The sequence below is a fragment of the Sciurus carolinensis genome, chromosome 8, assembly GCF_902686445.1.
Source record: "Sciurus carolinensis chromosome 8, mSciCar1.2, whole genome shotgun sequence".
Taxonomy (NCBI): Eukaryota; Metazoa; Chordata; class Mammalia; order Rodentia; family Sciuridae; genus Sciurus; species Sciurus carolinensis.
In genome coordinates, this window is record NC_062220.1 from 72,155,598 (window position 1) to 72,178,958 (window position 23,361).

Sequence of the window (23,361 nt, forward strand, 5' to 3'; positions counted from 1 at the left end):
TAGTGACTCAGGAGGCTAAGGAAGGAAGATGGCAAGTTCAAAGTCAACCTGGATAATTTGGCAAGATCCTGGCTCAAAATAAGATAAAAATAGGGCTAAGGATATAGCTCAAAGGCAGAATGCTCCAGGGTTCAAGCACCAATACAACAACAATAAAAATATTAATAGTAATAAATTGCAAAATATTATTTTAAAATAAGTTCCTTTTGTGATCATTCTCAGATATATCAGTTAAAATGAACTCTCCAGGCAGGGGCAAAAAAAAAATCTTTACAATTCATAAATTATTCTTCTACACTAACTCCCAAAGAAATGCCAAGCTGAGTTCATTTTTCATTGTTCTTTAAGTAATAATATATCTACATATCCAACTGTTTAATGAAAAAAACAGAAAGCTGATGAATTTGAAGATTATGTAAAATATAGAATGTTTTATTATCATTAGTACTAGTATGCAATGGGTGGACCCTCATAGCTTCATTAAAAAACACCTGATGTTGAAATTATCTGAAGCTAAAGGACACGTTGGGAGAAGCACAGAAATCATGACCAACAAAAAACATTTGAACTGGCATCCCTTTCGGTTTTATTTACTCCTTTCACATCAAAAACATTTATTGGGGCTGGGGAGATAGCTCAGTCGATAGAGTGCTTGCTTTGCAAGCACAAGGCCCTGGGTTCAATCCCCAGCACCACAAAAAAAAAAAAAAAAAAAAAAAAAAAAAAACATTTATTGAAGAACTGTCAGGTGTCAGACATCATACCAGTTTCTATACTGAAAGAATTAAGACACATCTGTGTATCTATAAAGATACTGAACATTACACATTGTTCTTTTGAATTATTCTAGCCTTATAATAAGGTTAAGAGGGTCATGAAAAAATGAAGAAAGATTTTTTTTAAAGAAGAGAGGCAATCAGGGGTGTTAGGGAAAGACAAACTATACAGTACTCTATACTCTGATTCTTGTACTCTCAGAGAATGATTCCGTTATCCAAAATGCTGCCCCAGAGTCAACATGATAGTCACCCAAAGTGCCCTCTCCTGAAAACATACAAAAAAACTTCTGCTTGCAATCTTTCAATTACTCCCAAATCCCTATAGCAAATCAGATTTAACATACAAGGCTAATTATAATCAGATCACTAGTCTCATCATTTCTATCTACTCTTGCATTAGCACATCATGCATCAAGTAAACCTAGCAACATACAATTTCTAGAACTTCCACACTGAAATTTGTCTCTGGACCCTTATAAATGCTCTCCCTTACATCTTCAACATTCTTCCCACATTTCTTTGTTTTTATCCACTCTTATTCATCCCTAAGATTGAAAAATACTGGGAAGTCCAACATGAATCTTTCAGGTTGAGGGACTCTACAGAAAGTTCGCTCTGATTCTCCAAGTCTAAATTAGATGCCCTTTGTATGTGTTTCCATAAAATCCTACACTTCCTCTAATGCAACATTTAACATATCTTATTTTCTCACCTTTACCCTCAATTGACTGTGAATTCTGAGAGGGAAGATTCTCATTCACTGCCCATACTTCAGTGGCTTGTAGTTAAAGTTTCAATGTTCAATATAGTTTATTAAAGAAATTAATTAATCACTTCTAATAACTACTAAAAATTTTAATTATTTTGATAAGCTAACCTTATAATTTCCTCTCCATATAGTCTCTCTATATAACATTCAGAATGTCATGAATGTTACAGAGATATAAATTGAGGGAAAGGCATTGCCCAACCACAGATAACAAATTTTGTGTGTGTATAGTAAGTGTATCCATGCCTGTGCATCTGTCTAAAATCTCCATCTTTCACCCGATTAATTTACTTCTCAGTTGAGTATATTTATGGAGAAAGTATTTTTTAAAGAAATTACACACACACACACACACACACACACACACACACATTGAACTTTAGAAAGTTAATTTTCTTGGTGCTTTTTTTCTTCAGTAAATCATAATAGCCCAGCATTCATTCTTCAAGACAATCAAAATGCTACAGGAGCAAGTAATTTTCATAATGCATTCAACTATAAGGCAATAAGAATTTTTGTTGAATTAACAGTACATTTTTACAAAGTGTTCAGTTTTTTGTTTTTTTGTTTTTTTGTTTTTTTTTTCCTTAAAAGTGATGTTTTTTGATCTGTGCTCCATGATATCCTAAAGATTCCCTGGAGGCTCAAAGGTCAAGGGAAGCATGTCCTAAGTGAGCAGAGCTCTGGATCCTGATCCCTACCCTCTATCAGAGACACTTTGCTTTTTTATCTGTTGATTTTTTTTGTTTTCCTTTCTTTTCTTGCAGTGCTGAGAATGGAACCTGGGGCTTCAAGTATGCTAGGCAAATACTCTACCACTAAGCTCCATCTTCAGCCCCTCTTTCTTTATAAAGAATGGAATTCTAAGCAAAATTTTATTTACAGAAGGGTTTACTATATTAAAATAAGAAAAGGAAAAGGTTAAAAGTAACTGCCTTCAAGAATCAAGGGTGGATTGAGGCTTGCATTATATAATTAAAGCCCAAATGTCTTCCAGATTTCTTGATTAGACTAAATTCATCTCTGTCAGGTTTTTAGGCCTTTATTTGTGAAAAAATGAGAAAAACTATTTAAATGCATAAATATCTTGGTAGAGGGAAAAGTCCTTGGCTTTCAAGAGGTATATTTATTCTCTAATGCAGCTATTTTTTAATTTATTTATCTTATTATGTTTAATGGCATTATTTATGTACCAATCTTCAAGTTAATGATTCATAACACAGAACAGCAAAATAATCTAATTGAACAACAGAAATTGAACAACAGTCTACTGTAAATGCCAGCTACTACTGTTTTATACATTATATACAACTATGCTACCCCACTTTAATAGTTTCTTCCTAAAAAGAGACCATATTAAATGGAAAGGTCCACTGAAGCCACATGTAACTAACAATTTTAGCTACTTTGCAATCAAGAAACAAAAAGGGAATGGGGTTACTGAAATAGGGGTGCTTCATCATACAACTGTCAGAAGACCAGTGGAGAAATTCCATTTACCTGTGAGCCCACCGATGAGTGATGAACTGAAACAGAATTCCCTTCAACAGAAATCTCCTGCCATCCTGTGCACAACAGCATGGAATTATGGAATGGCACTCAACAGGAAGTAACAGAAACACCTGCAATCCAGTCCCTGCTCTGTAACTTTACAAGTTAGGTGAACCTGAAACCTTTAGAGCTGAACACATATAATTATGAGATCTACTGAACTGAGAAGCCACCAATCCAGTTTTCATCTCTTCTGGGAAATCTTATGCGAGCTTTCTAACCTACTCTGGCATTCACTAGCTATACCTTCATTTGGCACTCAATATTGTTACCATTTTATAGTTACATCCATTCTCCTCACATATCCATGTCTCAATCCTTCCTCAATATCCTAATGTTCTTGGAATTTGCTAAGCATTTGCAGGTAGTAAATAAATGTGCTTGTTTAATTATAGTTATGGTTTTTAATACCACTCATTTAAAATGTTGCTAGAAAGTCAGTTTGGTAATATTCTGTCTTATACTCCATTCCTTAAATGTCAGCAATGAATGTAAGGGAGAAAATGAGTGACCAGATTAGACTGTATTGAGAGCCAACAATCCACCTGATAGGAGCATCTCTATGCATGTATCATTTTCAAAGAACCAAGTGTCCATTCCTTTCTAGGGCTACACCTTTCTTCTTCCTCTCACACTCAATATCAAATTAGATACAGTTAAGTCCTAACCATGCCAAAGAATAGGAAATTAATTTCATCTACTTGACCAGGTTATCCCTAAGTTTCTTTGCTCCAACTATGAATGATTCAATGAGTCTAACTTCAGATCTTTACCTTCCATTTGAGAATGGCCCCTCCCTCTCAGTTCTAAAATTGCCTGTCTTCCATGATGTGCCCCATCACCATCAGTATCAATGTACCCACACTCTGAGACCATTTCTGACTTCTGCAGCAATGTTAACATACTCATAAATCTATGTTACTTCCAATGATGACACTGTTAAATTTTGATCTTTACTTAATACCTGTGTTCATTTAATAAAAACACATATCAAGAGGCTGGTTGGGTAGTACAGAAAAAGACACTCATTTGGAAAAGCTTCTAGAGTATTCCTACTTTTGGCGAATAGGGTAAGCATGACTCTATTTGCAAATAAGCACCAATAATAAATAAAATTAAATTATTTTCATACTAGCCACCAAAAAGTCTATTGTTCCTGTTTTTTTTTTTTTCATTTTAATCAATAGCTTAGAAGCCTTGAAGATAGTCCTCTAAATTCTCCCATTTTGTAAGAAACTTATTTTTATTGTCTGAACAACATTAAATAATATTAGTGTCACATGGTTATTACAGTAAATGGCTTAGAAAGAAACTCCAGTAACAATTTTGATAGGTTTTTAACAAATATATGAGGCTAGACAAAATTATATGAACCATACAGAAATTTTAAGCAATTTAGATTAGTGTCTATCAGTTTTGAATAATAAAGTTTTTCAGAATCTAATGTAGCTTTGTTGCTCAAAAAGGCTTAGCATATTACTCAAAAACCTTTCCTAGCCAAAAATTAGTTATCCAAATTCAAAAGTGGCAATTTTACTTCCTCATATCAAATAAAAACAGTCATAATAAAACAAGATGAAATCACAAATGAAAGGTCAATTTTAAAAGTGACACATGTGTTAAAGACACTTTGGGAAATACTTAAAACATTATTTTTCCTTGGCCAAAAGGATACCAACATTTTGCTATATTTAGGGTTTTAACTTCAATAAATATTAAATAGTCACGTAAAATTTTTGATTAATAGTACAGTAAGATTTTGTTCCATTTTTAATAAAGTTAGTGATTAACCATTAACAAAATCAGTAAAACTTATCTTCCTCAAGTTATGACCAAATCTACAAATAGAAGAAGCATGAGGGAAAACAAAAAACAATAAGTAACACTGTTAAACCAATGAAATTTTAAAAATCGGGCCAGCATATAATATTCATTTTGTGTTGTCTAAAATATTCCATCACTGTATTAAAGAGAGCAAAATATTTTGTTATTCCTAATTAGTTCATTTAATCACTACATTTACCTTGTATGTATCCCCCATTTTAAAAGACGTAAACTGGTGCTGAGTGTTTACTTTTCCTGGGGTCATACACATCGTAAATAGCAGAGCTACATCCAGACTTTTTAACCCAATGACCTGTGTGCCTAAGGACTATGCTGTCTCCAAGTTATTCACCACTCCCAATAAACACAGGGCAGAATGGATTACTGATTTCATAAATGCTACTGCAGCATTTAGAAGCGACTTAATTGGATTTAAAAAAAAAAAAAAAAAAAAGCACTAGACAGACAATTCAACCCACTATTGAAAAAGTAAATATGCTGCCAAGCATGGTAGCACACACCTGTAATCCCAGCAGTTCAGGAGGCTGAGGCAGGAGGATTGCAAGTTCAAAGCCAGCCTCAGCAACTTAGTAAGACCCTAAAGCAACTTAGAGAGATCCTGTCTCTAAATAAAAATATAAAAAAGGGGGCTGGGGAGATAGCTCAGCTGATAGAGTGCTTGCCTTGCAAGCACAAGGCCCTGAGTTCGATCCCCAGTACCACAAAAAAAAAAAAAAAAAAAAAAAAAAAAAAAAAAAAATATATATATATATATATATATATATATATATAAAGGTTGGGGATGTGGGGCTCAGTGGTTAAAAAAAAACTAAATACTCAAAGTCTCATTCAAATGAGGGAGGGTTGAGAAAGCACTAGATTTATACACAACATCAATTAATAGAAAAATATAATGAGCTGTGTTTGAACTTACTGAGTATTAAGGCCCTTATTACGGTACTTGGTTTCAGCCCACTCAATTGCCATTTAGAAGATGAAATTCCAATGCTGAAACAAAAGAAAGCTGAAAGACAGGTGCATTCCAAAACATGTTCCCTTTTGTAATTTTTCTTCTCCATATATTACCTGGATCTTTAAACACTCAAGTAGGAGCTAAAGCAATTCAACTGTATATATAAAATGTAAAATTGGAAATGCCAGAAAATCAACATGACCTTTCAAGTGTAACATTTCCCACAATCGTTTAGCTAATACTAGAAAAACATTTTACAGTGTTTAAAGCATAATCTTCACATGTAATATTTTCAGCAAATATAAAAGCAAATACAGAACAAAGTACTTAAAAATCAACCACATATTTAAACTCTAACTGGAATTAAGTTTAAACTACCACTTCTTCTGCAATAGTTACACTGCCTATTAAACATTCATAACCATATTAATATGGTATACTTTTCAAATACAAAACTGATATAACCATACCACCCTATCCCAGTCATCTCTTATTAGTATAATAAACTGACCCTCAACTTGCCCATATTAATTTGACAACAAAAATTTGCTGTTATGCTGGGGATGTAGCTCAGTGGCAGAACACTCGCCTAGTATGGAAGGACCTGTACTTGATACCCAGTTCTGCAAAAAAAAAAAAAAGTGTGTGCGTGTGTGTTGGAGAAAAGAGACAAGGCTGAGCCCCTTCTGTGGCACAAGACCACCCTTAATTAATCCCAAGGCACTAGCTTCAAAAGCATATTTTCTAACCAGCCAGATACCTCGTTCAAAAATACTTTTAACAAAGATAAAAATTACATAGTTGATGGTATTACCATAAAATTAAATTTTGTATGAGAACAAATATAATTTTTATATATTCAGATCTAATCATACATTTGATAAAAGCAACAGATATGCAAATCAATGCTAACAGATGTCAAACTTTCCCAAAGACATAATCTCCCCTTCAAATAAACCACCATTCTTAAATTTTTTTATTCTATAATCAAATAGTAATACTTTAGAATGTATCTTTTTTTTCTCCTTTGAGATTATTTCCAAAAGATGCTAAAAAGAAAATACTTTTTCTCAGACTTCTCTTTTCCTAGGAGGAGAAACAAATTAGCAAGACAAAATCAAAATTCACCTCGTCCCCTTTATTAAATGCTATGAATACATAAATCCTGTTGGTTTTAATACCTATGAACAAGGAAGAAGAAGAAATCAAGGAAACAAACTGAGCGATTTAATACCTGGTGAAAGAATAAATTCTATCTTTAAATTGAGTACAGTTCCTATCAACTTTGTGGATTCCATTCATTTTCTTAACGAGGAAAAGAGCAAAGTTAAAACATAAAGAGAAAAAACAGTCAAACATCAACAAAGAAACTAAATTAATCACCTCACCTGTCACAGAGGAAAATCAATAAGGTCCAGTAAATTTATATATGCAGATTTCTTAGGGAAAAACTTTGGAATAAAATGTCTTTAACTTTACTCGACATTCTCCTCCACTGCATGGAAGAAAGCTAGGAAAAGATGACCCCTGTGGCAGGGGGCAAACAGGGCTGGGCTTACTGTAGCACAGCAGCAAAACCACAGGAGAGAAGCTTTGCGGGAGGAGAGAATTACGTTAAGCATACATAAAAATAATGTTCACTAGCATTTAATCAGGAAACGAATATAACTGGCTACCCTAAATATAAAACAGGCAGAATCAGCATGGCAAGAACAAAACAGAAGAATTAAAGGATTCCTGAGAATGGTTCACATTCCAAAGAAAGTAAGAATGAGACAAACTCAAGTAAGAAAAACACAAAAAAACTCAACTAGACAAAAACAAGCTCTTATTCTGAAAGAAACAGAATAACATAAAGCACTAAGAACAAAAACAACTACACCCAGAAACCAGGCTCACACACAGTCTCACAACAGGAGAAAAAAAGGACAACATATTTTATAATCTTAAGAGAAAACCTGAGGTAGGAGGATTGCAGGTTGAAGGCCAGTTTCAGCAACTTTAGTGAATTGCTAAGCAACTTAGATCCTGTCTCTGGATGTAGCTCAGTGGCAAAGCATCCCTGAGTTCAGTTCCCAGTACCAAAAAAAGAGTGTGGTCAGCAGGGGGAACCAAGAGGAAAACAGCCATCTTGTAGGTCAGTTCAGCCCACAGAAGCTTCCAACTCAGCTGCATCCTAATGACAGAATCTCACTGTGGCATGACAGGCATTTCCCTAACCATTAGTGATGCTGAGCATCTTCTCATGTTTATTGACCATTTCTATATCTTCTTTGGAGAAATGTCTATACAAGTCATTTGCATTCTTTTTAATCCTTTTTTGTTTTGTAGGAATTTTTATATACACTGAATATAAACCCCTTAACAGATATATGAACCACAGGGTTTTTTCGAAATTCATTTTTCTTCTCCCTAATTTCTCAGAGTTGGTTATATATAATATAGAAATATATTTTGAGCTCAATGTTTTTATTGTTTTTATTTTTGTGAAATATTCAGAATACCCCAAAGAAGTATACAATGGAAAATAAGACTCTGTCCCATCCCTATTCTCCAGCTACTATGGTCCAATCCCCATGAACATGATCCACTCTCTTACAATTACCTAAAGACATATCCTATATATACAAAAGAAAATACACATCTTAATTCAGTTTTCTCCAAAATAATAACCTACAATACATCCATTATTCTTCACCTTATCCTTTTGACATCATGTCTTGAAGATTACTTCATTTCAGTACATATTTAAACTGTCTTATTCTTTTAACAATTATTAAATATTTCATTGTATGTACCTTATTGATTCAATTCCCTAAGGATAGGCATTTGTTTCCAATTGCTGCCAAGAATATCTTAACTATATATTATTTAAACTAATTATAAGATATTTAGGATATGTTCTAGTGAAGGAATCAGTGATATGTATATTTTAAGCCATGATAAATCCATACACCCCATTAGTAATGAAAATGCCTATATTTCCCTATAACATCAATGATATCCTATATTTTCCTATTTTCTTTGCCAATTATGTTTTAAAAAGTTATCTCATTGAAATTCTATTTTGTATTTCTCTTATTATGAACTATTCATATTCTTCATATCTTTGCTCAGTTTTCTATGCAGTTGTTGGTTTTTTTCCCACTGAGTTGTTGATGCTTTTTGCATATGAACTGCAAATTTCTATTCTATGATTTGCATTTTGATACCATGTTCTTTTATTTTTTACAATACATAATCTTTATGTAGTTAAGTTGTATCATTCTTTTAATAGTTTCTGAGAATCTCTTAATTTCCATCCCCACAATCATCACAGTGAAAATAATCATTACCTTGCAAGTAAATTACAGTTTCTCAATTAGCCTACTCTTCATCATTCCTTCTACATTCCAACAGATGCAATATACTTATTAATTTTCCTAAAACACTGTTTAGCATGTAGGTCTCTGGTCAAAAATCCTTCAATAATTCCTTCCCTACTGTTTAAAGACTACAAACCATACATGATTTATAAACAACTGGATTTAAGATTTAGGTCATCCATAATCTAACCTCAACCTATCTTTCCTATAGTCCCTTCCTATAGCCAGATGGTTTATTCATTGACCTTAAATTTAAGAAGAAATGCACTCCACTGTCTTTGTTCAAACTATGTCCCTTATTTTGAATTTACCTTCCCTTCAATGTTAGTTCGAGTTGGTTTCTATATTCTCTCCCCCACTACTCAAGGTCACCTTGATTCAACAACTGTCTAGAGAGGGCCCATTACATTATACAAAGGTAGAAAATTAAGTTACATCCAGTGAATTTTCAGCTATAGGAGCATATAGCAAAGAGAATGGATAGAGGCCTCTAAACTTTTAAGCAGTATCTGAAAAATGAGAAGCTCTGACCCAGATTAAAAAATGAAATAAAAGCTGTTGAGTCATATCTCCTCTATAATGATTGCTAAATTTTATTCTCCTCATTCTCAACATCCTAACTCAGATAACCCCAAAAGGGAATTGTACATATTCTTTCTTATTTGTTGATGACAACTCCTTTTTGATTCCCCATTTCTACCTTAGGGGTTAGTGGTTGAACAGTTCTTCCTACATCTTTTGTCACAGGATATTCCATCATTCTCTCTTTGACCATACAATGCATTTTGAAAGTAACAAAAAATTCTAAATTAGTAAAAATGCAGAAGTTGAGAATGAAATATAATAATGTCATGCATTCTCAAACTTGGAAGTAAAGTTTTCTTGAACTTAAGTATTATGTCACTGTCCATTCTTCTAAATATTTTAACTAAAGGGACATTTTGATTGAAACTATAACTGAATTTATTACATCATCTGCCTCAGGAATTCAACTTCACAAAGTTATTTTCATTCTTTTGCCCAGAAACTTTCTAAAACAAAGTATATGCCTTCCATGAGAAGACATAAGCAGGTTTAATCGATGAGACATATGCAATAAAAAGAAAGTCATTTTATTCTCAGATATAGCTACATAACCATCTTTCCAGCATATTGCCTTTTTAGCCCCCAATCATTATTTTCTTCTTCATTGTTATGGTTTGGATGTGAGGTGTCCCCCCAAAAACTCATGTGACAGACAGTTTCAAGAAGGTTTAGAGGAGAAACGGTTGGGTTGTAAGAGTCTTAACCCAATCAGTGATTTAATCCCAATAGGGATTAACTGAGTGGCAACTGAAGTGGTAGGGTGTGGCTGGAGGAGATGGAGATTTGGGTTTGGTTTTGGGGTATATATTTGTATCTGGCAAATGAACTCTCTTTACTTCCTGATCACCATGTAAGCTGTTTCCCTCTGCCACACTCTTCCGCTATGATGTCTACCCTCACCTCCAGCCCCAAGGAATTTAGCCAGCCTTCTATGGACTAACACCTCTGAACTGTGAGCCCCTCAAATAAACTTTCTCTCCTTTAAAATTGTGCCAGTCAGGTCATTTAGTCACAGCAGCAAAAAAAGCTAACTAAAACATTTATTATTTGTCTATGAAAACCAAATATTTTTTCTAAAGTTGAAAATATTATGAAGTCTGATTCATTAACCAATTAACTCCTCACATTTTTTGAGTTAAAATTCACATCAGACTTATACGAACAGCTCATATAGTCCTTAAAAATAATCCATGACATGTATTGTGTTTTTTCCATATTTCTAAAAGGAGAACGAAGTTTAGAGACAAAAGTGACTTGGTCCATGCTCACACAGCTGATAGCAGAGCTCCACGTCAATGAAGACTTTCATAGCCCAATTCCACATCTTTTTTCTCTATATATCATCACTTTTGTATCCAGAATGTATATTTAATGCCTATATTTTAAAGTTATATTATAAATGTTTTAGCTGAATATTAATTTAGAATATTAACATAATACAATCACATACCAAATTCTCAAATTATTAATCTTCTAGAGCATTGTTCAGTCTACAGGGCTTCTCTTTGCACATGACAAATAGTGAGACTTAAACACAAGTGTATGGATTTATAATGTGCTTCAAACTATCCTTATATAATAACAATGCTGAATATTACTTAAAAGTAATTGATAGTTATTATTTTAATCTGAGATCAATGAAATTCTTAGTAAAGCAGCTATTAGAGAAATAAGCTCTTGGAAAAATAATTGAAATAATTTGTAAATAATCTGCTGCACCAAGTAAAACTAAAATTAGGTGAAAAAGGCTGCATCCTACATGATTCAAACTACATGACATTCTGGAAAAGGCCTAAAACTACAAGGTAATAAAAAGGTCACAAGAGGGCTGGGGATTATAGCTCAGCAGGTAGAGTGCTTGCCTTGCAAGCACAAGGCCTTGGGTTCAATCCCCAACACTGTTTTAAAAAAAAAAAAATCACAAGAGTTCGAGGGAAAAAAAAGGATGAATAGGAAAAATACTGAATTTTTACAGCACTGAAAATACAACTCAATATGATACTGGGATGAAGAACACAGGTTATTAGACGTTTGTCCAAACCCACAGAATATATAACACTAGGAGTGAACCTTAACATAAACTACTTCAAGTGATAATGACTTGTCAAAGTAAGTTCATCAACTGTAACCACTGCACAAATGTTGACAGTGGAGGCAGCTATGCATATACAGGGACAGGAGAACAGGGGAAGATTCCATACCTTCCATCCAATTTTGCTTATGAACCTATAACAGCTATAAAAAAATAATTTGTCTTTAATTCAGGAAAACATCTGTGGCAACGCTAATCTTTTCCTACCAACTGTTACTTCACAGTCCTCCACTACCATTTACTAATGAACTTCAGTAGCTACTAACCCTAACTTTCAGTGCAGTGCAACTGTTCTTTGCACACCCACTGCTACTTGCAATATTTGTTCTGCAAAAGACAGGGAAGGAGTTAGGTACTGAAAAGAGATGAAGAAGGTAGGTAGTGGCCAAGGAAGCAAGGAATTCCTCAAGGAAATCAGTAGGAAAATCTGCAGGAGAGAGTAAAAAAAAAAGAAAAAAATTCCAAATTGCTCTGAATTTGTTTACTGATCCACATGTTGAGAATATCATACATAATAAAATGATCCTAAAATAAAAACTGTGATATTATAAACATTTCCCTTCTTCAAAAAATGTCTCTACTATATACAATTATAAAACTAGAACTTGATAGTGTTTACAGTATATCCTCCAGCTACAAAGCAAGATGATTTTTCAAAAGGTAACCTTAATGCTACATTTTTCAAAACAAAGATAGATAAAAGTATGTGTGTCAAAGTGTCATTACAAAGACCTGTTTCAGAATAAACTTTTGGAGAAAATTGCAAAGATTAAATTTTTATGATTTATTACATGAAAGAAAGTTGTATACTTTTATCTTCTGGGTATTCTAAATTCAAGAAGCCAAAATCAAGTTATGTAGTTACCAAAACAAGCAGAAGTTCAATGAGGTTTTGAAAGTCACATAAGAATGATTGCTGGGGGTATATGTATTTGCATGCTTGAGAAGGTCAGACTAAGGATGTAGCAGTCCAATCCTCTGAGTCATTTAAAATAGGTGAAGGGCTCTAATGGCAAACCAGGGACCTATGAAAGATGGATCTAGCAGGAACCACCAACACCACCACCATCTGAGCAAAATATAACCCTTTATTTGAAATTTCAGAGGAGGCACAAGAGCTGGAGGGATGCTAGCTATTCCAATTCAGTTCAGCAAATACTGCTTAAGTACCAATGAAGTCCAAAGCCTTGGGTTACAGGTGCTGTGGGACAGAGAAAAGAGTAAGACACAGCTTCTACCTTAAGAAGTTTCCAATCTAACATGTGGAAAGACAAGTCCACAAAATAACTCTAATCCAGGCAAAATCAAGCAAATGACGAGAGAGATACAAAGAATAAGACATTTAGAAGTTTCACCAAGGAGATAGACTCTCTAGGATGACACATCAAGATATTATTCAGCTGGTGAATAAAAGGTTCTTGCTACCATCACTATTATTTCTAATTTTCTCCCATTCAACATACTACTTTTATACCACTGGATGGTAAAAGCTTGAAAAACACACTTTGGCTCTAGCCTTATTAGTAAAGGAGTAAAATTTTTTAAAACACAAAATAAAGATAGAAGATAAAATAATTTTTTTAACAAGAGAAGAAAGACTTGGAGACTTGGAGCAGGCATAATGTCAACATGGCATAAAGCAAACTAATTCCACTTATATTCAGTCTCAATTTTATTAGTCAATAATGATGTTCATATAAATTCTTAAATTAACCTCAAAGCATTTCTATGCCAGGCAGAGGTTATCCTCTCATGTAGCCAATCCCCCACAAGAGGATTTCCCCAGTGATCCTTACCTTATGCCCTCATGGTCTATGAATCCAGTAAAATACATTAAAAAAAATACAGATAAGTCATGAAAGGCACTGATAGTTTCCACACTGGTCCCTTGAATCCTGCTCTGTGGGAGCCAACTTCCATGGCAAGAGGTCAGCTGCATGGAAAACCCTTCATGGAAAGTAAGGAACTTGCCAGTCATGTGAGCAGGTCATCCTGGAAATCAATCTTTTAGCCTTAGCCATGCTCCAACAACTGCAGCTCTAGCTGAGAGCAACCCCCAAAATGCAACTATGGCAACTATGACATCATAAATGATCAATGTTTTATCCACTAAGTTTCTCATATGCTACCAAATAACGGAACTAGTATATCCCAATTTTACATGAGGCTTAGAAAGGCTACATTTACCTATCATAGAAGAATGACTACAGATACCAGATCTAGAACCCAGTTTTTAGACTTTAGGTTCAGTTTTGTTGTTAAACAACATCACTTCTCAAATACATCATAATACCATAAGGATGATCATTCCTACATAATTATATAACTGATACTAATGTACCAGACTTCCCATTGTTCAGAAACATAGTACATATCCCTACATGGAACCTACACATAAGTAAATTTATAGTGCTCCATGGTATGCTGCAGTTTTTACTAACTTCAGGAAGACTGCTATGTTTTAAATGTATATACCTTCAAAGTAAATATCTAACCTTAGTATTACAATACTTAATAATTACATTATTAACACTGAGAGTAAATATTTTTTCTTTTCTTTTTGCAGTACTGGGGACTGAACCCAGGGCCTCACACGTTAGGTAAGCACTCTACCACTGAGTTACATCACAGTCCCTGGAAATATCTATATACCTTATAGTCTTAATCATGAAAAACATATATATAATCTTAAATAATTGGACTTACTATACCAACCTAGAAATGCTCAAATGATAATTTGCTTTTTTAGCTGTGTGTAGGGGTGCATACCTATAATCCAGCAACTTAGGAGGCTGAGGTAGGGGAATCACAGGTTCAAGGCCAGCCTCAGCAACCTAGCAAGACTCTCTCTCAAAATAAACAAATAAAAGGACTTGGGGGTGTAGTCCATGGTGCACCCCTGGGTTCAATCCCTAGTACTGCAAATAAAAAAATGGATTTACTTTTTGGCTTTAGGTCTTCACTGTTTAGCATTATAAAAATGTAGTAAAATATATTGTAAAACCTTTCATGATGGTGAAATATTAATCCAAACGTATAGAATCTTTACTATCTTGCAGGAGAAGGTAGGCAGCTCTTATTCCTGTACATTCATGGAAAATGCCACAACGTACTTCATTGTTACCACAACATCTATATATAATGTTCCTTCACATAAATCACAAATCACCTTTTGATGTGCAAACTCAGTAAGACAGGCAGAACACATATACCACCATCCTATTTTTTAAGGATGGGCTTAGAGAAATCTAAATAGCTTAAAAGGACACATAGCTATTAAAGAATTTAAACAATTTAACTTACATTTTTTTAGTTCTAAATCCCTGCCATCTCATCTAAACAAACCACACAGTGGTTGTTGTACCCTGCCATTAGAACACCTGGATGCTCTGAAAAATATCAGGGCCTGGACCTCATTCCCCAGATATTGTGATTTAACTGCTCCGATCTGTGTTAGCTGTCTAATATACCACAAATCAGTTGTGAAAAATTCGCATAAAGTTTGTATCACAAGAGAGAGAATCTTTATCTCCTTAGAACTCCCTCAAGACAAGGATACCTTGCAATAAACCAAGAAGAACAGAAGGGAGATTAAAAAAAAAAAAAAAGGAAAAAACCATAAGTCCTTGTTTGTGGCTTTCATGGGACCCCCACCAAGGAATATTTTATTACCTTGATCTTACTCTTTGAAACTACCATACCATACTTGAAGCTATAGCTCAAACATCATCTCTGACCCTTCAGGATCACACAAAAAAGTAAGTCCTTTCCCTCCACTCCCCCCACCCCATCTTACCTTAAATTCCACCTCTATAATAGCACACACATATCAAGGCACTCAGGCACTTATTTATTTACATATCCATTTCTCTCACTGGCCTGAGGCTCTTTTTTTTTTTTTTTTTTGCAGTGCTGGGGATAGAACCCAGGGACTTGTGCTTGTAATGCAAGCACTCTACCGACTGAGCTATCTCCCCAGCCCCTGAGGGCTCTTAAAGGGCAGGATCCCTGTCTTATTTATCCTTTCCATCGTGTTATCTTTGCATTTAGCACCTTTATCATAGCAGATATTCTTGGCTAAATTGAGGGGTTTTTATGGTTTGTTTTTTGTTTTTTTAATGTTTGGTACAGTTATGTCCCCATGAGCCTCCTAGTAGATATTACTGAAAATTTTTCAACCTTAATAGTGGAAAGTAGACTTTTTAACCATTCAACTGGATTAGAGAATAATATGTGCAAAAAGGCCAGATGTGATGGGAGCAAAAAAAACAATGGAACTCTGGGCAGGAAAGAATTAATTGAAAAGACATTTAATGGTAGGGTCAGGTATGAATTAAAAAGCAGGGAAGAAGTAGGCAAAGAAACAACTGATTTTCATTCACAAAAAAAATATGACAAGAAGAACATAGGCAGGCTGAGGAGATAGTTCAGTTGGTAGAGTGCTCGCCTCGCAAGCACAAGGCCCTGGGTTCAATCCCCAGCCGCAAAAAAAAAAAACAAGAAGAAGAAGAAGAATATAGGCAACTCCATTTTCAACACACCCCTTCTATGGAGTATCTCTCTATCCCTCATTTAAAAAAAAATAGAAAGTAAGTCAACAGCTGTGGTTTTCATCCTTTTTCATTTTTGAGCACATCTTAGAATCCTGGAGAACCTTTAGATATCCCAACTGATACCTTTACAAAGTGGTGATTTCATTTCTTTTGATTATAGACCTTAAAGAGAGACTGCTAGATCACAGGATAGTTCTATTTTTAATTTCTCAGAAACCTCCAACCGTTTCCATAATGGCAGTACCCATCTACAATCCCAACATGCACCAATACTTATCACTCTCTTTTATTTTATAGTAGCTTTCCTAATCAGTGTGAACATACGGAAACAACCTAAGTTTTCTGTCAACACATGAAAGGATAAAGAAACTATAGTATAAATATACCAATGAAATATTATTCACTCTTAAAAAAAAAAGATTCTGCCATTTGTCACAACACGGATGACTGCAGAAAACATAATGCTAAGTGAAATAGGCCAGACAGGAACAAAAATATTAAATGATTTCACTTACATATGGACTCTAAAAATACAGAGAAAATGGGGAATGAGATTGATCAAATTATGCTATGTGCATGTACAAATATGGCATAATGAATCCCACTATTATATATAATTATAAAGCACAATAAAAATGAAAAAAATGCAGAGAATGGAACAGTGGTAATGAGGGAAGCAGGGAAGAAAGGGAAGATGTGGGTCAAACAATACAAAGTAGCAGAAACTTAAGATGAACAAGTGTAGAGACCTATGTGTAACATAAGGACTACAATTAATAATACTGTATTAGAGTTGGACCCTTGCTAAGTAAATAGATTTTAGCTGCTCTTCCCACAAAAAGGAAATTGGGGTGGGGGTTAACTATGAGATGATGAATGTAAATATCCTTCAATATACTAACCATTCAAATATCTACACATATCTTGAACATCGAGTTGTATGCACTTGATATTAATACATAAATATTATTTAAAATGCATTAAATAAATATCTTGACTAAACAATGAAGTCATTATCTCCTACAGAAGGGACCCAACCATGCCTACTCCCTATTCTCATGTTCTACCCCACTCTCTCCCCTCTTCTCCTATTCACTTCTTTACCCATGGCAGTTTAGTTCTGCCCCACCAATCCCCAAGAAATCAAAGACTTATAATAGACATTTAACAATCTTCATCATATTTCATGATTTATAGTATTACATTTTAACTGGGTTCTACTTCTTGAAATTCTGCCACTGGCCTGAAAGCTTCACTTCCCTTTTTCTCCTAGCCTCTCTGGCTACCCCTCTTCAGCATCTTTCTCTTTATTGGCCTGTCCTTTAAGTTTCAATATTCTCTAAGTCCAAAGCTGAACACATCTTCTTTTCCCTCATACCTTCTTCCTCTTCTGTTTTCCCTCTCACTACCCAGAAACGTGAGAAGCAGTATAGCATTCTCTTTCTCCCACACCTTTTATATTCAGTATCACAAAAACCAATTCTCCCCTTCCTATTTTTCCTAACATTCTCACTTCTCTATCCCTACTACTTCCATCCTTGTCTGAGCTCTCAACTCCTCTTCTCATACTAACACATCATCCGCACGGGCCTCCCATCTTGCCCAGGCCCCATCCCCACTCTAGTCCACCCCCAATCTACCCAGCACTGCTTTCACAGTGATCTTTCACCTCACTCACAATTCTTCAGTGACTCATTAGTACAGATGGGCTAGAAAGTGCACACTAAATTTATCTAGTTTAATCTGATTTCACTTCTAACCTTGCCCTTCACACACTAATATGACTGACCTACATATAGCTCCAAGAACACACTATGTTCTCATAATGCCACACAACTGCTCAACATACTATTATCTCCCCCTGGAAATGCTCTCTGCTGCTTTTCAAGCTGCCTACTCCTACTCAGCTTCCAAGTCTCACTCAAACACAACCACTACTAAACCCTTTCTTGGTATTCCCAACAGGGATCAAGAGCTCATGCTAGGTTTCCTTTGCATTTGTACTACCTTCATTATAGCAAAATAGCACATTATATTTGAATATAGATATCTACAGTCCCACTACACTCAATCCCCTTAGCTAAGGACAGTGACTTTTCATCTTTATAGCCTCAGCACTATTTCGATGCACGCAGCATATAATTAAAAAAAAAAAAAAAGTAAGGGGAAGATTAATGAATAAACTCTAGGCTAACAAAAGGACAAGAAAGTCAACTGGACATAGCATATAGAGAAAAAAAAACATACAGATCTTAAGAAAGTACAAATGTCTATTATTCAGTCTTATCCAAAAAACAGAAAAATAAGGTCATTCAGGTTTTATCAAGGTGACAAAGAAAAATAGTCATTATTGGACTAAGCAGGAAATAAGAAGATAAGAACTTCCAGTAGAACAGCTGACAAAACAGAGGCTAGAGGAAAAGATGGTTCTTTTCCTGGGAGCCAAGCAATTCACAGAGCTAAGTCCACATGACTTCTCTCATCAGTTCACCCAGCATTCTCCTTTGTCATTATTCTACATATGCCTTTCCAGACCCCACTATCAAATCACAGATCCCAAGGACAACTGCCCTCCATTGAAAAAGTCCTGGTTAGTGTGTTAGTCTGGATATAAGGGTCAGGGCTGGAGCGGAGGGCAGGGAGTGCCTTGGTCTTTCAGCCAGGACCAAGAAGAAAAATGAACTACTTTATTAAGAACCTATTTTGTAGCAGATATTGTACCACTTTAACCGTCACTAAACCTCACTATAATCATGAGTAACTATTCCATTTTTCCAGATAAAATATTTGTGTCTAGGCTACAGGTAAACAATGACAGGGCCAATCCCGACATGAGAGCCTCCCGAATTTTTCTATGCCCCTCACTATCTCAAAATGGAGAAGGAAGTTCCAGCCATCCTAGATTGGGACTCAAAATACATTTTTCTCAGAAATTAATACATATTAGAGTATTCATTTACCACTGTTAATAGAAGGACACTTGATGAAATAAAAAAAATAAAAATAAAGCGTAAGTGCTCTGGACCTTGACATACAATGCTATTTGTTATTTTATTCCTATAAGTGCATCATTAACATATACACAATAGGCTTAAAAAACAACCTTTGTAATACAACCTGGTTCCCCAGTGAGGGTTTTCTTTAAGAATATTTTTACTTCTAAAAAACTCAATGTAAATCACCAAAGATAGAAATAACTTCACCTTGTTAACTTGCAAGAACAATGACACTAGAAGACACCTGTGGGAAATGTGCTTATCTGACCAGGTGCTCATTTTCAGTGTGCTGTCATTTGAATAAAACATCATACTAAACGCTATAGACCAGAGCTTATAATAGATATGCCACAAACTACAGCAGTAGAGCTGATATGCCCATAATCTACTGACAAAATGTACTTCTTAGCAAAATGAAACCAGATGTCTGGTGTGAAATCAGATGTCTGTGGACTTGTCTTTCTCAGCTTCCAGAGCAGTATTAGATACACTAAATACACAGCTTAGCTGTATATTAAACCCACAACTTGGCAAAATCATGACAGTTTGGACATGAAGCATCAGCATTTTTATTGTAATTCTTATAAACCAAAGACATTTCTGAAATAGAAATCCTAACTTTAAGCACTCAGCTAAATGCAGTAGTATGTCTTTCTCACTTTGGGAACAGTGTCAGAGCTTTTTAAACACATTATAGAAAACCTTTCCCTTCATTTCTCAAGCTGACACTTTCTAGGCAGGGCTGAAGAATGATCTGATAGAGGGAAATGGAGCCACATCAGTTGACAGTCCTTGTCCCAGATATCTTAGGATCAGACATGATAGGTGATCTACTGTGAAAATACATACACCCAGGAATGCATAGCACCTATAAGAAAGTAACTACTAGACTGCTTTCCACTATCAAAAGAAAGATCATAAGAAAGTGATGAGTGATCAGATAGAAAAACAGGGAGGGAAATTACAGTGAATATCTATATGCCAGGCACTGTCTTTAATACATTCTTTTTATTACTCGGTATACTGTTTTGATGGATGATAAATCAAGAAGCAGTACAGTTTTCACTGGTCCAAAGTGACATGGTCAATAAAATAAAGGCAAGGATTAGAGCCCATATATAAAAGACTACAGGAGCTGGGGAGGTAACTGAATGGTAGAGCTCTTGCCTAGCAATGCATAAGGCTGGGTCTGATTCTCAGCATCACAAAAAATAAATAAAAGCAGCTACAGAGGCTGAAGCAGAAGGATCACAAGTTCAGTGCCAGTCTCAGCAACTTAGTGAGACTGTGTCTCCAAACAAAAATATAAAAATGGCTGGGGATGCGGCTCAGTAGTTAAGCACCCCTGATTTCAACTCCCAGTACCCAAAAAGAACAAACAAAAAAAAAAGATTGTAAAAGGCATGTTACTTCTACATGAGAATTTGAGGGAAAGCAAGGAATGGTAGTAAATAGCCAAATGGTAGAAGAAAATAATTTTTTTTAATTTCACCGAAAAAAAAAAAATGTATATATACACATATATCTTGTTTTATACATGTTCTACATGTATTAAGATATAACTAAGTTGTATGTATATTTAACATATAGGTGTGTGCTATGTATATAGATGGAACAAAAAGTTAAGAAATAATACCAAACTGTTAGAGTAGTCAGTCATTCTAAGAGTAGGCTTACATGAGACTCACTTCCTGCCTTTCATATTCCTACAAGATTTAATTTTAAACAACTTGGTTTTAACTTTATATAACTTCTGCAATCATAAAAAGACAAAAGGACTTGTTTCAATAAAATGCAGTTAAATGTACAGAAACCCATGCACATAACAGTCTACTTCCTATTTTCCTACATGCATCATCCTTACTCTCTCCATATTTTCCTAATATTAGGCCTTCTTATGGAACAATTCCAAAAAGTTAGCCTCATCTAATTATTGTACTCATACAATATATTATTACATTGGAAAATGACTAAAATACTTTCATTTTAGGACACAAATGATGGTCAGTCATCCTTGAAAGTCTATTACTGACTGTAGGAACATAGAATAATACTGTTCTCCCACAACACAATATAGACCTGCAAATCATTAAGATCCATAGGAAAGTCTTGCACATTCACACATAAGTATTCAGAAAATCCACAGATACTGGTGAAAGGCCCATCCCAAATAACCATCTCCAACAGTCTTTTCATTCTCACCCGTCCCACTTTCATCAAAGTGTTCGGCACATGGAAGAAACTGATGTATTCAATCAGTACATGAATACAAAATCAATAATCAGTCACACCCTGGATTTTCATAAATAATTATGTGGTTATCTGCCACTTGGGCACAAATATGAAGGACAGGTTACCAGGGAGCCAATGGTAAGATAGTTAGAGGGCAATTCTAATAAAATAATTTAAAACGTTTATTTTATGTGACATATATGAGGTGAAGGGATTCACAACCTTCTGAGAGAAGCTGTGTTTCATTTCACCACCAGAAAATAGGGAATCAGTATAATTGGAGAAGTGATGGAAAGGTACCAGTGAAGAACCAATGAAAAAGACCACCATGGAAATCACATTGAACTTCCCAGGACTTCAATGTGCTGGTTTGGCAACTTTCCAAAAGTGAACAGAATGCTTGTGAAAGGGCATCCAAGTGAAAGTCAGGAGAAAAAGGCCCACCCTCCTAATTTCTCTCCACCACAAATTCCATCTTCGATAGCCCTGAGAGAAGATCCCAAAAGAACTTGGACACTTGTGGTATTGCCAGTAACATTAACCTTTGGGATCCTAAAGGATTTTTTTTCGATAGTCCTCTTTAAAATAAAAATCCTGAAGGGGTTCCAATTAATTATCAATCAAGACCTTGATTCCTTAATACCCAACAGTCTCAGAGATTAGTCAAACTAGTAAGATACCGGCCCAAGACAGGACCTTTATGACCAAGCTTCCAAGTTAAAATAGATGAAGGGAAATGATATTTTCAGTCAGGTCATTTGATTAAGTTCAAGCTGTCAAACTTCCAGCTAACTACAAACACTGCAAACCTGCAAAACATCGAGAGCTAGAGGCCTGTGACCTTTGAAGGTGGGTCTTCAGTTTCTAATGAAAAGCAGACTCCGGGCCCCAACTTCCCCAGGGGCAGTTGTGGATCTCCCTATCTATGGTTTGCAAGAGCTTTCTCTGTTTCTCTCAGGAGGAAGCCCTAGCTCCTTCCACCCCTGATTGATCCTTACTTACCCTTTCTCCCGCGCTTCCTCGGTGAGAAGGGGTAAGTGGTTATTTTGTGCCCTCGCCCAATTTGGTCAGAACCCTAAAAGTAAAAAAAAAAAAAACGACAGAGATAGACACGTCCTTTAAAATCCTGTTGCTCAAGGCTGAGGAACTCCCACCATCTGTCCAACACTACCAGCCTGTCCCCACAGCGCTCCCTCATGGACAGGGCTTGGGGGCGCTGGAGTCCCTTTGTGAGGTCAATGTAAGCGTGCTCTGGGAAGACCCCTCAGCGGGGGCCACCGAATCGGTGGCGGGTCAAGGGTCGAGAAGCCGGTTTTCTAACCCGGTAAGCCAGGAGGAGGAAGACAGGAAAGGCGACCGCGCGGGCCTCAGACAAACACGCGCACGCACACATGCTCTCGGTCGCCCTGCGGCCGAGCAGCCCTCCGCCTCCCAGCAGCGCCCACTCCGCGGGATGCCAAGCCCCGGGAAGAAGCCCAGGCCCAGGGGACCACCTATGGCCCGCGGCAACGCGCCAGCTGCCCGCCCCCCCCACCCCGCCGCGGGGCGCCCGCCCTCCGCACCCGCCTGCGCAGCTCTGCCCAGGGGAAGTCCCCGCGCGGGGCCCCGCCCCCGCCGGCGGCAAGCCCCGCCCCGACCCCCA

The 23,361-nt window shown here is 35.9% G+C and overlaps 1 protein-coding gene across 1 annotated transcript in view; it reads right to left on the minus strand.

The window, feature by feature from the left end:
• The window catches only part of Immp2l (inner mitochondrial membrane peptidase subunit 2), an 892,224-nt gene extending 869,419 nt beyond the window's left edge, over positions 1 to 22,805 (minus strand). The window contains exon 1 of the mRNA XM_047562269.1: positions 22,722 to 22,805. The gene's annotated coding sequence lies outside the window, so the exon portion shown is untranslated. The remainder of the gene's footprint in view (positions 1 to 22,721) is intronic.
• Positions 22,806 to 23,361: the final 556 nt, after the last annotated feature.